Consider the following 10,616-nt stretch of genomic DNA (forward strand, 5'->3'; position numbering starts at 1 on the left):
AATAGTTACGTGATTTACATACCATCATCCACCCAGTCTCGGATGAGTAAAGATTTAATTTTCTTTACACTTTTGGGGATACAATGTAAGAATTTTAAAATGTACTGTAGAAAAATTCAGAAATATAAAAAATACTAAAAAAACAAAATCTAATTACTAATCAACTAGATTAGAAAGCCCACATAGCTTCAAAATTATAAAATGTAGGTATTTAATTGTTCAGCATAAATTTATTACAGAATTTAGTGTGTCAAAATATGCACAATACAGATTCTTCTTTAGGAATTGTGAAACATTACATTAAAGGCCTATAGAGGATATTCTTAATGCCAGGTACAACATACATATTACTATTAAAGCAGTAATAATGTTTATAACAGTGTCATTGGATCTATCCTTGAATTTAGCTGTTTAAATAAGTCTTTGGGTTTTGTAGCTTTATTCATTTAAAAATATTTACCAGCACCACCACCCTAAACTCAAAAGGTGCTATACCTGAGGGTAAATGACTTAAAAACACTCCCAATGTTTATTGTGTAGTGTGAGAATTCAGCTTATGCTTAAATTTGAAACTGAAATGTGGTTGATAATTTTATGATACGGTCTACCACAAGTTAAAGTACATAAAAACCAGTAATTAAAATATCTAAAAACTGAATTTTAAAATGGGCTTTTGTGTACATAAATTTACACAAAAACATAAGTTTATGTGGCATGCTTACTCATCATCAAAAGATAAGGATTATAAACTCCCTAATTACAAACAGTAGTAAATATATTCCTGTACACTAAGGAGCAATTATATAAATGATCTAAAACAATGAAAGCCCCAGTCTTATAAGATTCCTTACAACTATTTATATAGAATAAACCCACTCTACATGAGGATGAGTCATTGTTCAACCAATCTACCCTCTCACTAAGCATCAAAAAGCCAACTCAGCTTTTAACAGCAGTAACTTCTACAGCTATACAAAGAGGATGTTCTTTCTTCTCTGCACTAATTCATTCTAAGCTGAGAAGCCCTTAGAAAACTAAACTAAACCCAAAATATACAATCTTTCCAATCCAAGAATAAACAGAAAATTGAAGATTTAATTATTGCCTTATCCAATATTTTAAGTTTTTCATGTTAAACTGATCAAAATTATGTCTAAAAAAAAATTCACCCAAAATTTCAATAACTAAAAAAATGAAAGATTTGTAAACATACTTGTTTTGTTAAATGTTGGGAAGAGAAAGGCCTCATAACATAAGCTTGTTGTTTTAGAGAAATAAAATAATTTTTAAGGCCATCTTTGATTTAAAAAAAAATCTCAAATGGTCACAACTACTGGTTAAAGAGTTCGCCTTTCAACGGTGAACTCTTATTACCTATTAGCTAACTCTAATCAGCAAAATAAATAAAATGACCATTCAATGCACCACTAATAATAAGCACAATTAAGTCAAAATGAGTAACTATGTTCTTAAGTTAAACTTACACCTCTGAAGTATAAATCATCTCCAATACAGATATCAAACGACGACTCATTAGAAGAAAAAAATTTTCTTCTAATTTTCAACAATTTTCAAATGTTTCTCACGAATGATGTGTTATTAACAACTCGTCTTAAAAATGTATTTTAAAAATACAGAATCCCTGTATCTTTCTACAGAATCCCTAAATTGGTCAGGGCTGTAATTGCAGATTGTTAAGCAGAGGTCAGCTGGGAGAGAAACGATCAGAAAACAGTAAATGAAAGTAGACAGAATAAAAATTTCCCACCAGAATAAGAGTATCTTCAAGTCAATCCTTGATTTTTAATTCAAGCAGCTACTATAATTCTGCAAAAATCCTTATAAGGGGAGGGGGACAGAACTCCCAGACTATTAAAAATACTTAACCAAAATATGGTTTAACTTTTCCCTTGGCCACAATCTAACAAAATGGTAAGACAATGAAAATAAACACTCCTGTCTACCCTCAGAGAGGCGAAGAAAGCTCCCATTCAATGCTAAGCCTTATTCCACTGGAAAACATACTCCTGAAAAGTAAATCCAAAACCACCAGCTCAAACTGCTTCATGCAGAATTTACTGAATGGCGGCCAAACGCTGTACACACTGTCCTGAACCACACTGAAGGATATCTAGAGTTCTGCATTCTCCACTTACAACTTGTACCTTACCATGCTTTTGCCAGCACTGCAGAAAACGATTTTGGAAATGAGACTAAAATGTTCCTCCTGGCTCGTTAATTGAAAAAAGGCGATCTACGCCCTGACCCTCCAATTTTTTTTTTTTTTTTAGCAATACTGGTTTTTGACTCCTATATTGTCGCCAGCACACCTTTTTGGCCGGTCAGTAAAGCGGAAGCTGTTTTAACGTCCCAGGACTAAACTGGGAACCCTAAAACAACTTTCAGCCGGCTTTTATCTGGCACCGAAATAATAAGAGAATGGCGCTGCACGGACGCCCTCAACAAGTGGCCGACAGCGGCGATGCTGTTCCCAGTCACCGTCCCAGGGCTGCAGGTGAAGGCGGGGAACGCCCATCCACACCCAGCAGGCGGCCACCCCGAGCGAGGCGGGCAGCGGCCGGTGGCTCCGTTATCCCCGTCCTCCGCCGGCCCGCCAGGTGAGCGCGTCTGCCCCGCGCCCGCGGCGTCCCGGCGCTCGGCGCACCCCGGGATCCAGTTCTCCCGCCGCCCGGGCCCTGGGAAGCCAAGTTTCGCTCCTGCTCGCGGCGGTGCTGCTCAGACGGCGCCCGGCTCTCCGAGGGTCCCGCCGCCTGCTCCGAGCGGCCGTGGTCCCTGAGCAGCCGGGCCTCAGGCGAGGAGGGGCCGCAGCCGAGAGCCGGAGCGGGACCTGTCACCCGGGCGGGAAACAAAAGCCGAATGAGGACGAGCGGGCGCGACCGACCTCGCCTCCGCGAGGGGGAGCGCGGCGGGGGCGGGGAGCGGCTCCCGCGGCCACCCGGCTCCGCGCCTCCCGCAGGGAGCACCGGCCCCGCGGCCCAGGCGGCGCGGCGAGGGGCTCCGCGGTGGGTCTGGGGCCCCCGGCGCGCCCACCGCGAGGCTTCCGCGCCCCACGCGCCCCGACGCGCCGCTCCCGGGCAGAGGAGCCGCGTGAGGGGGCGGGGAGGCGGCGCGGCCACGGCGGGACCGGGAAGGAGGGAATTCGGTTCCCGGGGCGCGCGGCCCGCCGCCCCATCCCTGCGGCCATGGCGCCGGTACCTGTCGCCGCGGGGCTCGCCGGCTCCGTCTCTCTCCGCCCAGCCCGCGCGCCGCTCCCCCTTCAGCCCGCCCCGCAGGCCGCCCGCGCGCTGGACACCGCCGCCCGAGACTGGCAGCGCCCGTGTGCCGGCCCGAATCCCCCGGGCAGCGCCCGGCGCTGTCCCGCCCCCACCGGCCGCAGGACCCGCTTTCCATAGGGCCCCGAGGCTGTCAGTCCGCCCCCAAAAGGCGCGCGGGCTGTGGCTCTGCCTGTCCGGATTGGTGGCCGCGCGCCGTCCATGGAAATAAGGCCCCGCCCCCGTTCATTTGCTTCTCCGCCTCCCCACGCCTGCCCACGTGTCTGGCCCTTGCCCTTTGTGGGGGCCTTAGAAAAGAGATGGAGGAAGCTGAGCGACATCCCCTCACAACACCCCTTACCTCCAGAGAAACTAATACCTAAACAAGCTAGTTGACTTTACATCTGTATCGCCTCAGTGAAGGCTCTGCCCCTCTCGTCTGCCCACCAGGCCTGCCCTGAGGCTGCAGAGGGGCAGGCCAGGCTGTTTGTGCCACCAGGTTAGCCCTAGGAAGCAACCCCGGGACTTTGACGGTCAAAGATGCCCAGTTGGGACTGGGGAAATCCCAGAACCAATTTAGCACATAGCACCTCTCGCTGGACACCCAGTGACTGTGAAGACCAGGCTTTCCCATGGCTTTCTATCTTTCAAATATGAGATCCCAGGCGATTAAGACAGAAAATGGCTGTTCTCCTCCAGCTCCAAAGGGGAGACTGCTGAGCGAACGCAACTTCAAGACGAGCCCCCTGCTTCCAACTAGATGGCCACCTCTGAGTCACTCCCACCTGGGAGCAGCTGGGCGTTAGGTAATGTCTAGCTCAACCCTCTCATTTTTCAGGAAACAGAAACCTAAAATCCCATAACTAGTTAACTATGGGACATAATAGTTACCTATGGAAACCTGGTGTCCCATAGCCAGATTGGAATCCATGTCTCCTGGCTCCAAATCTGTTCTCTTTGCACTATATCACATTTAAGTATTTATGAAGAGCCTCTTCCACAAATCACCATGCTGCCTTAAAGAGGTGGTGTCTGCAGAAAAGACAAATAAAGCCAGCACTGAAGGGCAGGGGCTCTGTCTCAGTCATTTGTCTATTCTCAGTGCCTAGAAGCCTCCCTTTTTACCAGCTGCCAAGAAGAGTCACTGAAACAATTTATTCATGCATTAATTCAGCAAGACAACATACATCAAAACTACTCTGTATACTAATCCCAATTTCTTAAACATCAACCATACTTAATAACGAGGTATTAAGCACTATGCTATGTACAGGGTATACAGAGGTAAGAAGACATTGTCCCAGTCCTCAAGAGATTCAGCCTAGGAGACAGCAACATCCACATAATATGTCAGTTTTCCTCGTTATAGGGGTTGGGACACATGTCTGCATAGGCAAGGCAGGGAAGGCTTCATTGAAGAGATCACCTGGCTGAGTTTTAAAAGATGGAATAGGTCAGACATAGGGCAGATGAGGAAGGAAAGGACTCCTGGGCGAGAGGTGGTAGCATGAGCAAAAAGCATGCAGACCTGGAAAAGCCTAGTAATTAAGGGAACATCAAGGAGCAGCGTGGGCAAACTGCAGAGAGCTGTGTGGACAAGTCACATGCTCTGGGACCAGGCTCTTCCAGGAGGAAGACAGAAAAGCATGGGAGGCTGCCAGGCTGTGTTGTAACACACCGCAGCAACAACAACAGGCCCTGTAGATACAGCTACGGGCTTTTTTTTTTTTTTTCCCTACACCAGAGTCTGTGGGGACAGTCAGTTCCACAGTTCCAATGGCAGCCTGGCTAGCCCCACTCACTCCCCCAGAAAACCACTCCAGTCACTGCACTTGCCCTTCTTGGCATTCGGAAACGCACGTGCTTGCATTTTCCCTAAACATTGCTGCCCTTTGGAATTCAAAGATGATGTGGATTATGGCTGTAGACACCTGGGTGTGGTATGAGCAGCCGTTTCCTAACGTACAGGGCCTGTCACCAAGTCTGGCTTCGTGGGCGTGTAACCTAAGCAGCTACACAGGGCCCCGCACTTACAAAGGCCCTTTGCTTGCTTTAATGCTCTGCTGTCCCTGTCTTAGTAATTTTTCAGCAAGGTGCCCTGCATTTGCATTTTGCACTGGGCCCTGCAAATTATGTGGCCTTGGGCATGCTTGTGGTACTGCTCAAACCACATCTCATTTTTAAAGCACGTGGCATTCACTAGGTTTGTTCACATGCGTTTTATCACATGATCCTCTCACAACGGCAATGAGGGGTAGGTCGGTATTAGTCTTCATTCTCATTTACTGAGAAAACTGCAGGTTGGCAACTTCGTCCAGGTGGCGCAGCTAGGAAGGGGCGGAGCTGTTCCGGAACCCACTCAAGCCCTTTTCCGCCCACGGTGAAGCCATCGCCATCTCGGTTTCGGAGTCCTTCCTTCCACAGGCAGCTTTGTGTGTTCCGGATATACTGTTTTAGGAGTCAGAGCACATGGTAGAGTGGACATCTGTCACTTCATGGCTTTCTATCACCTTTTGAATAGTTTTTCATCAGTTTTGACCAATTCTCAGCTAATATATGTTCAAACACTGTTTCTGTCTGTCTCCCTCTTTCTTTCTGGGGCTCCAAATGAAACACATTAGACGTTCTCACTTCATCCCTTTCTTCTATATTTTCTATCTTTTGTCCTTCCATGCTTTGTTCTAATAGAGTTTCTTCACGCTGTTTTTTTTTAGTTCACCAATTCTGATTTCGGCTTTAAAAAAAAATTCTCCTCTTAAACTCAACCATTGAGCTCCATTTGGTTATTCTATTTTTTAGTTCTAGAATTTGTATTTGGTTCTTTTTCAAATCTGTTATGCCACTTCTTATATCCCCTAGTACCCTGCCATAATTCTCAAGGTTGTCTCTTCTCTCCTTAAACATGGTAAGTATGGTTGTTTTATGATCTGTATCTGAAAGTTCTAGTCCGGAGTCCTGTGGGTCTGCTGCCATTGTCAGTTTTTACTCCTGGTTCTTCCTCGTGTTTTATCTTGTCATGTACCTGGCTATGTTTTGGACATTGTATTTAAAAAATCACTTGAGGTAACGATGATAATATCTTCTTCTGGAAGGATTTCCATTTGCTTCTGCTGGGCATCCAGGGACATTAGCAGTCTGGGATCACCTTAACCCAATTTCAGGACTCCAGACTTTCTGAGCCACCCAAATGACTTGAAGCTAGGCTACAGTCTATGGACGAGTTTGTTTATTTATGGTTCCTCCTTACTCTCTTTGGGGTTCCAGTCTAAGACTGGGAGTTCTTTTAGTTATAGAGTGTTCCATAGCAAACTATCCCAGAATTTAGTGGCTTAAAACAGATGTCAGCGGACTTTTTCTTAAAGGGCCAGATACTAAATATTTTAGATTTACACGCCATGCGATCTCTGTCACAACTCCTCAACTCTGTCACTATAGCACAAAGCAGCCATAGGCAATGCATAAACAAATGGCATGGCTGTGTTCCAATAAAACTTTATTTACAGAGCAGGCAGCCTGTCGGGTTGAGGATGTCAACCTGACAAAGAGCATCTATGAAAAACCCACGGCTAACATCACACTTGACAGTGAAAGGCTGGATGCTTCCCCCAGGAAACAACACAAAGACAAGATAAGGATGTCCACTCTAACAACTGCTATTTGACATTGTACTGCAGATCTTAGCCAGGGAAGTTAGGCAAGAAATACAGATAAAAGGAATCCAGACTGGAAAAGAAGACACAAATTGTCTCTTCACAGATGCATGATCTTGTGTATACAAAAGCCTAAGGAATCCATTGAAAACTATTAGAACTAATAAACAAATTCAGCAAGGTTGCAGGATATAAGATCAATAAAAAAATCAATTGTATTTCATACATTGGCAATGAACAATCCAAAAATGAAATTCAGAAAACAATTCCATTTATGATAGCATCAAAAAGAATAAAATACTTAGGAATATATTTAAGAAAAGAAGTGTAAAACTTACAAACTGCTAAACTTTGTTGAAAGAAATTAAAGAAGATCTAAATAATTGGGAAAAAACCCTATGTTTGTGGATCAAAAAACTTAACATTGTTAAGATGGCGATATGCCCAAATTGATCTTCTAATTCAATGCAATCCCCATCAGAATCCCAGATGACTTCTTTATATAAATTGACAAGCTGATTCTAAAGTTCATATGGAATTGCAAGGGACCCAGAATAGTCAAAACAATCTTTAAAAAAAATAAAAATTAAGAAAAACAAAGTAGGAAGACTGCAAAGCAGCAGTAATCAACACAGTGTGGTATTGGCACAAGGGTAGACATATAGGTGAATAGAATAGAATTGAGAGTCCAGAAATAATCTCATACATCTATGGTCAATTGATTTTTGACAAGGGTTCCAAATGTTGATGAGTGTTGGTGAAATTGGAATTCTCATGTATTGCTGGTAGGAATGTAAAATGGTGCGGCCTCTGTGGAAAATAGTTTGACAGTTCATAAAATGTTAAATATAGAATTACCATACGTTCCAGCAAATCCACTCCTAGACATTTACCTAAAAGAATTAAAAACAGAGACTTAGGCTGGGCACGGTGGCTCAAACCTGTAATCTCAGCACTTTAGGAGGCTGAGGCAAGAGAATTGCTTGAGAGCAAGAGTTCCAGGCCAGCCTGGGCAACATAGTGAGACTCCATTTCAAAAAAAAAAAAAAGAAAAGAAAAGAAAAATTAGTCAAGTGTGGTGGCGCATGCCTGTAGTCTTAGCTACCCGAGAGGCTGAGACAGGAGGATCTTTCAAGCCCAGGAATTTGAGGTTACAATGAGTTTTCACTGGGCCACTGCACCCCAGACTGGGTGAAAGAGTGGGACCCCGTCTCTAAAACAAAACAAAATAAAACAAAACTAACCAGGGACTTAAACAGATACTTGTATACCAATGCATACATCAGCATTATTCATAATAGCCAAAAGGTGGAAAACAACCCAAATAGCCACCAACTGATGAATGGATAAACAAAACGTGGTATATCCACACAGTGGAACATTATTACATTTTTAGCCATAAAAAAGAATGAAGTACTAATAGATGCTACAACATGGATTAACCTTGAAAACATTATACTAAGTAAAAGGAGTCAGTCATGGAAGACCACATATTAGATGATTACAGTCATATGAAATGTCCAGAATAAGGAAGACAGGAAACAATAAGAGATTAGTGATTGCTTAGGGGTGGGGGTAGAGGGGAAGGGAGGAGATAGGCAGGTGATAAGTGAAGGAAACAGAATTTCTTTTTATGGTGATAAAAATGTTACAAAGTTGACTGTGGTGATGCTTGCACATAACTGTGAACATGCTAAAAACCATTGAGTTGTACGCTTTAAATGAATGAATTATATGGTATGTGAATTATGTCTCAATAAACCTGTTAATAAAAATAAAAGTACAGGTAGTCAGCCACGGGCTATAGTTTGCTTCCTCCTGGCTTAAAAAACAACTATTATAGTGATTTGCTCGTGATGCTGAAATTTGGACAGAATTCAGCGGGGACACCTGGCGTTTAGTCTGTGTGGCATTGGTTGGAGCAGCCAGGGCTGAATGATCCACTTCCAAGGTAGCCTGGCCACAACTAATGGTGGCCAGAACCCTCAGCTCTTCTCCACATGGTGTCTCCATGAGGCTAGGTTGGGTTTCTCACAACGTGGTGGTCTCAAGGTAGTTGAACTTCTGAACTAGGTCCCTGCTTCCCCCAAAGGGCAAATATGGAAACTGCCAGGACTTCTTAAGGTTGAGGCCCATAACTGGCACAGCATCACTTCCACCACGTTCTTTTGGTTAAAGCAGGTCACAGCCCAGTCCAGGTTCAAGGGGAGGGAACTAACAGTGGTGTGAATACTCAGATACATGGTTGACTGGAGGCCACCAAGGTAACCATCTGTCACAGTCCACCCTCTGTCTCCTAATGACTCGCTTGCTCTCACATGCAAAATACACTCTCTGGCCTTTAAGACCCCCAAAGTCTCACCCTATTGCTGTACCAGGATTGAGCTTAAAGTCCATACTTGCCTCGTCTAAGTCAGATCCAGGTGTGAATGAGGCTTCTCAAGTGATGCTCCTCTCAGTCCGAAGACCTTTGAACTAAAGAGACAAGTTATCTGCTCCCCACACACAATGGTGAGGCGGGGAAAGGAAAATCCCAACACCCATTAAAAAGGAATTGGCAGCTATAGGCCCACGGCAATTCCGAAATCCACTTGAGCACAAATCGTTAGTTAGGTCCCGGTTCTCAGGGTAGCTGGACTTATTGCATAGCATTTGGCTTTCACCAGAGCCAAAATGTAGATGCTGCCTTCTTAAGGCTTAAGCCAGAACGGGCACAACATCACTTCGAGTATGTTCTATTGATTAAAGCAGGTCATGGGGCAGCCCAGAGTCAAGGGGAGTACATAGGGCATGAGTACCCATAGCCATGGCTCATTTGGGACCATCAAAGTAACAGTCTACCATGAGGGAGGTTAATCCGGGTCTCCAACCTTGGTAGGCCCTGAACTTCAATTTCGTACCCCTTAATCTCAAGAAGCTTTGAAAAGTGCAGCTCGGCCTCTCCGATGGCTCGTTTAGATTGGCACGCGCTCTTGGGCAAAAGCAGCCCCAAGTGCCGAGCTCCCCTCCCTGGTAGGGTTGAGAGATTTAACAAATAAAAATACAGGACATCCAATTGAATTTGAATTTCAGATAAGCAATAAATACTTTTTTAGTGTAAGTATGTCCCAAATATTGCATGAGCATACTTTGAATATGAAAAAAGTATTCGCTGTTTATCTGGAATTCAAATGTAACTGAAACAAAGAGTTAAAAAATTATTCATTGCTTATCTGAAATTCAGACACGAATTTAACTGGGAGTACTGTATTTTATCTGGCAACTCTAACCTCTCTGGACTCCTACAATTTCCTGTATCTTGATACAATAATTCCTCACTATCTCATTAGGTTTTTGATGCTTTTAAGATTTAAATCCCTGACATTCATCAGATGTCGGGCAGGTGGGAGCGGGGAGAAGGGGATGAGTATATTCACACCTAATGGATGCTGGGTGCACTGTCTGGGGGATGGGCACGCTTGTAGCTCTGACTCGGGCAGTGCAAAGGCAATATGTGTAACCAAAGTGTTCGTACCCCCATAACGTTCTGAAATTAAAATATAAATTTTAAAAAAATCAACAGAAAAAAAGATTTAAATCCCAACACATAGAAATGTTAAATACTCTTGGCAACGGGTACCCTAAATACCCTGACTTGATCATTATGACATTCTATGCATGTGACAAAATATCACACATACCCTATAATATGTAT

At 44.2% G+C, this 10,616-nt stretch overlaps 1 protein-coding gene across 1 annotated transcript in view; it reads right to left on the reverse strand.

Annotated features, from left to right (window-relative positions):
* FKBP5 (FK506 binding protein 5) overlaps positions 1 to 3,353 on the reverse strand; it is a 133,879-nt gene extending 130,526 nt beyond the window's left edge. Inside the window, exon 1 of the mRNA XM_012646628.1 lies at positions 3,217 to 3,353. The gene's annotated coding sequence lies outside the window, so the exon portion shown is untranslated. The remainder of the gene's footprint in view (positions 1 to 3,216) is intronic.
* Between the last annotated feature and the right edge of the window lie 7,263 nt (positions 3,354 to 10,616).

This window comes from Propithecus coquereli, unplaced genomic scaffold (genome assembly GCF_000956105.1).
Source record: "Propithecus coquereli isolate 6110/MARCELLA unplaced genomic scaffold, Pcoq_1.0 Scaffold248, whole genome shotgun sequence".
NCBI classification, from domain to species: Eukaryota; Metazoa; Chordata; class Mammalia; order Primates; family Indriidae; genus Propithecus; species Propithecus coquereli.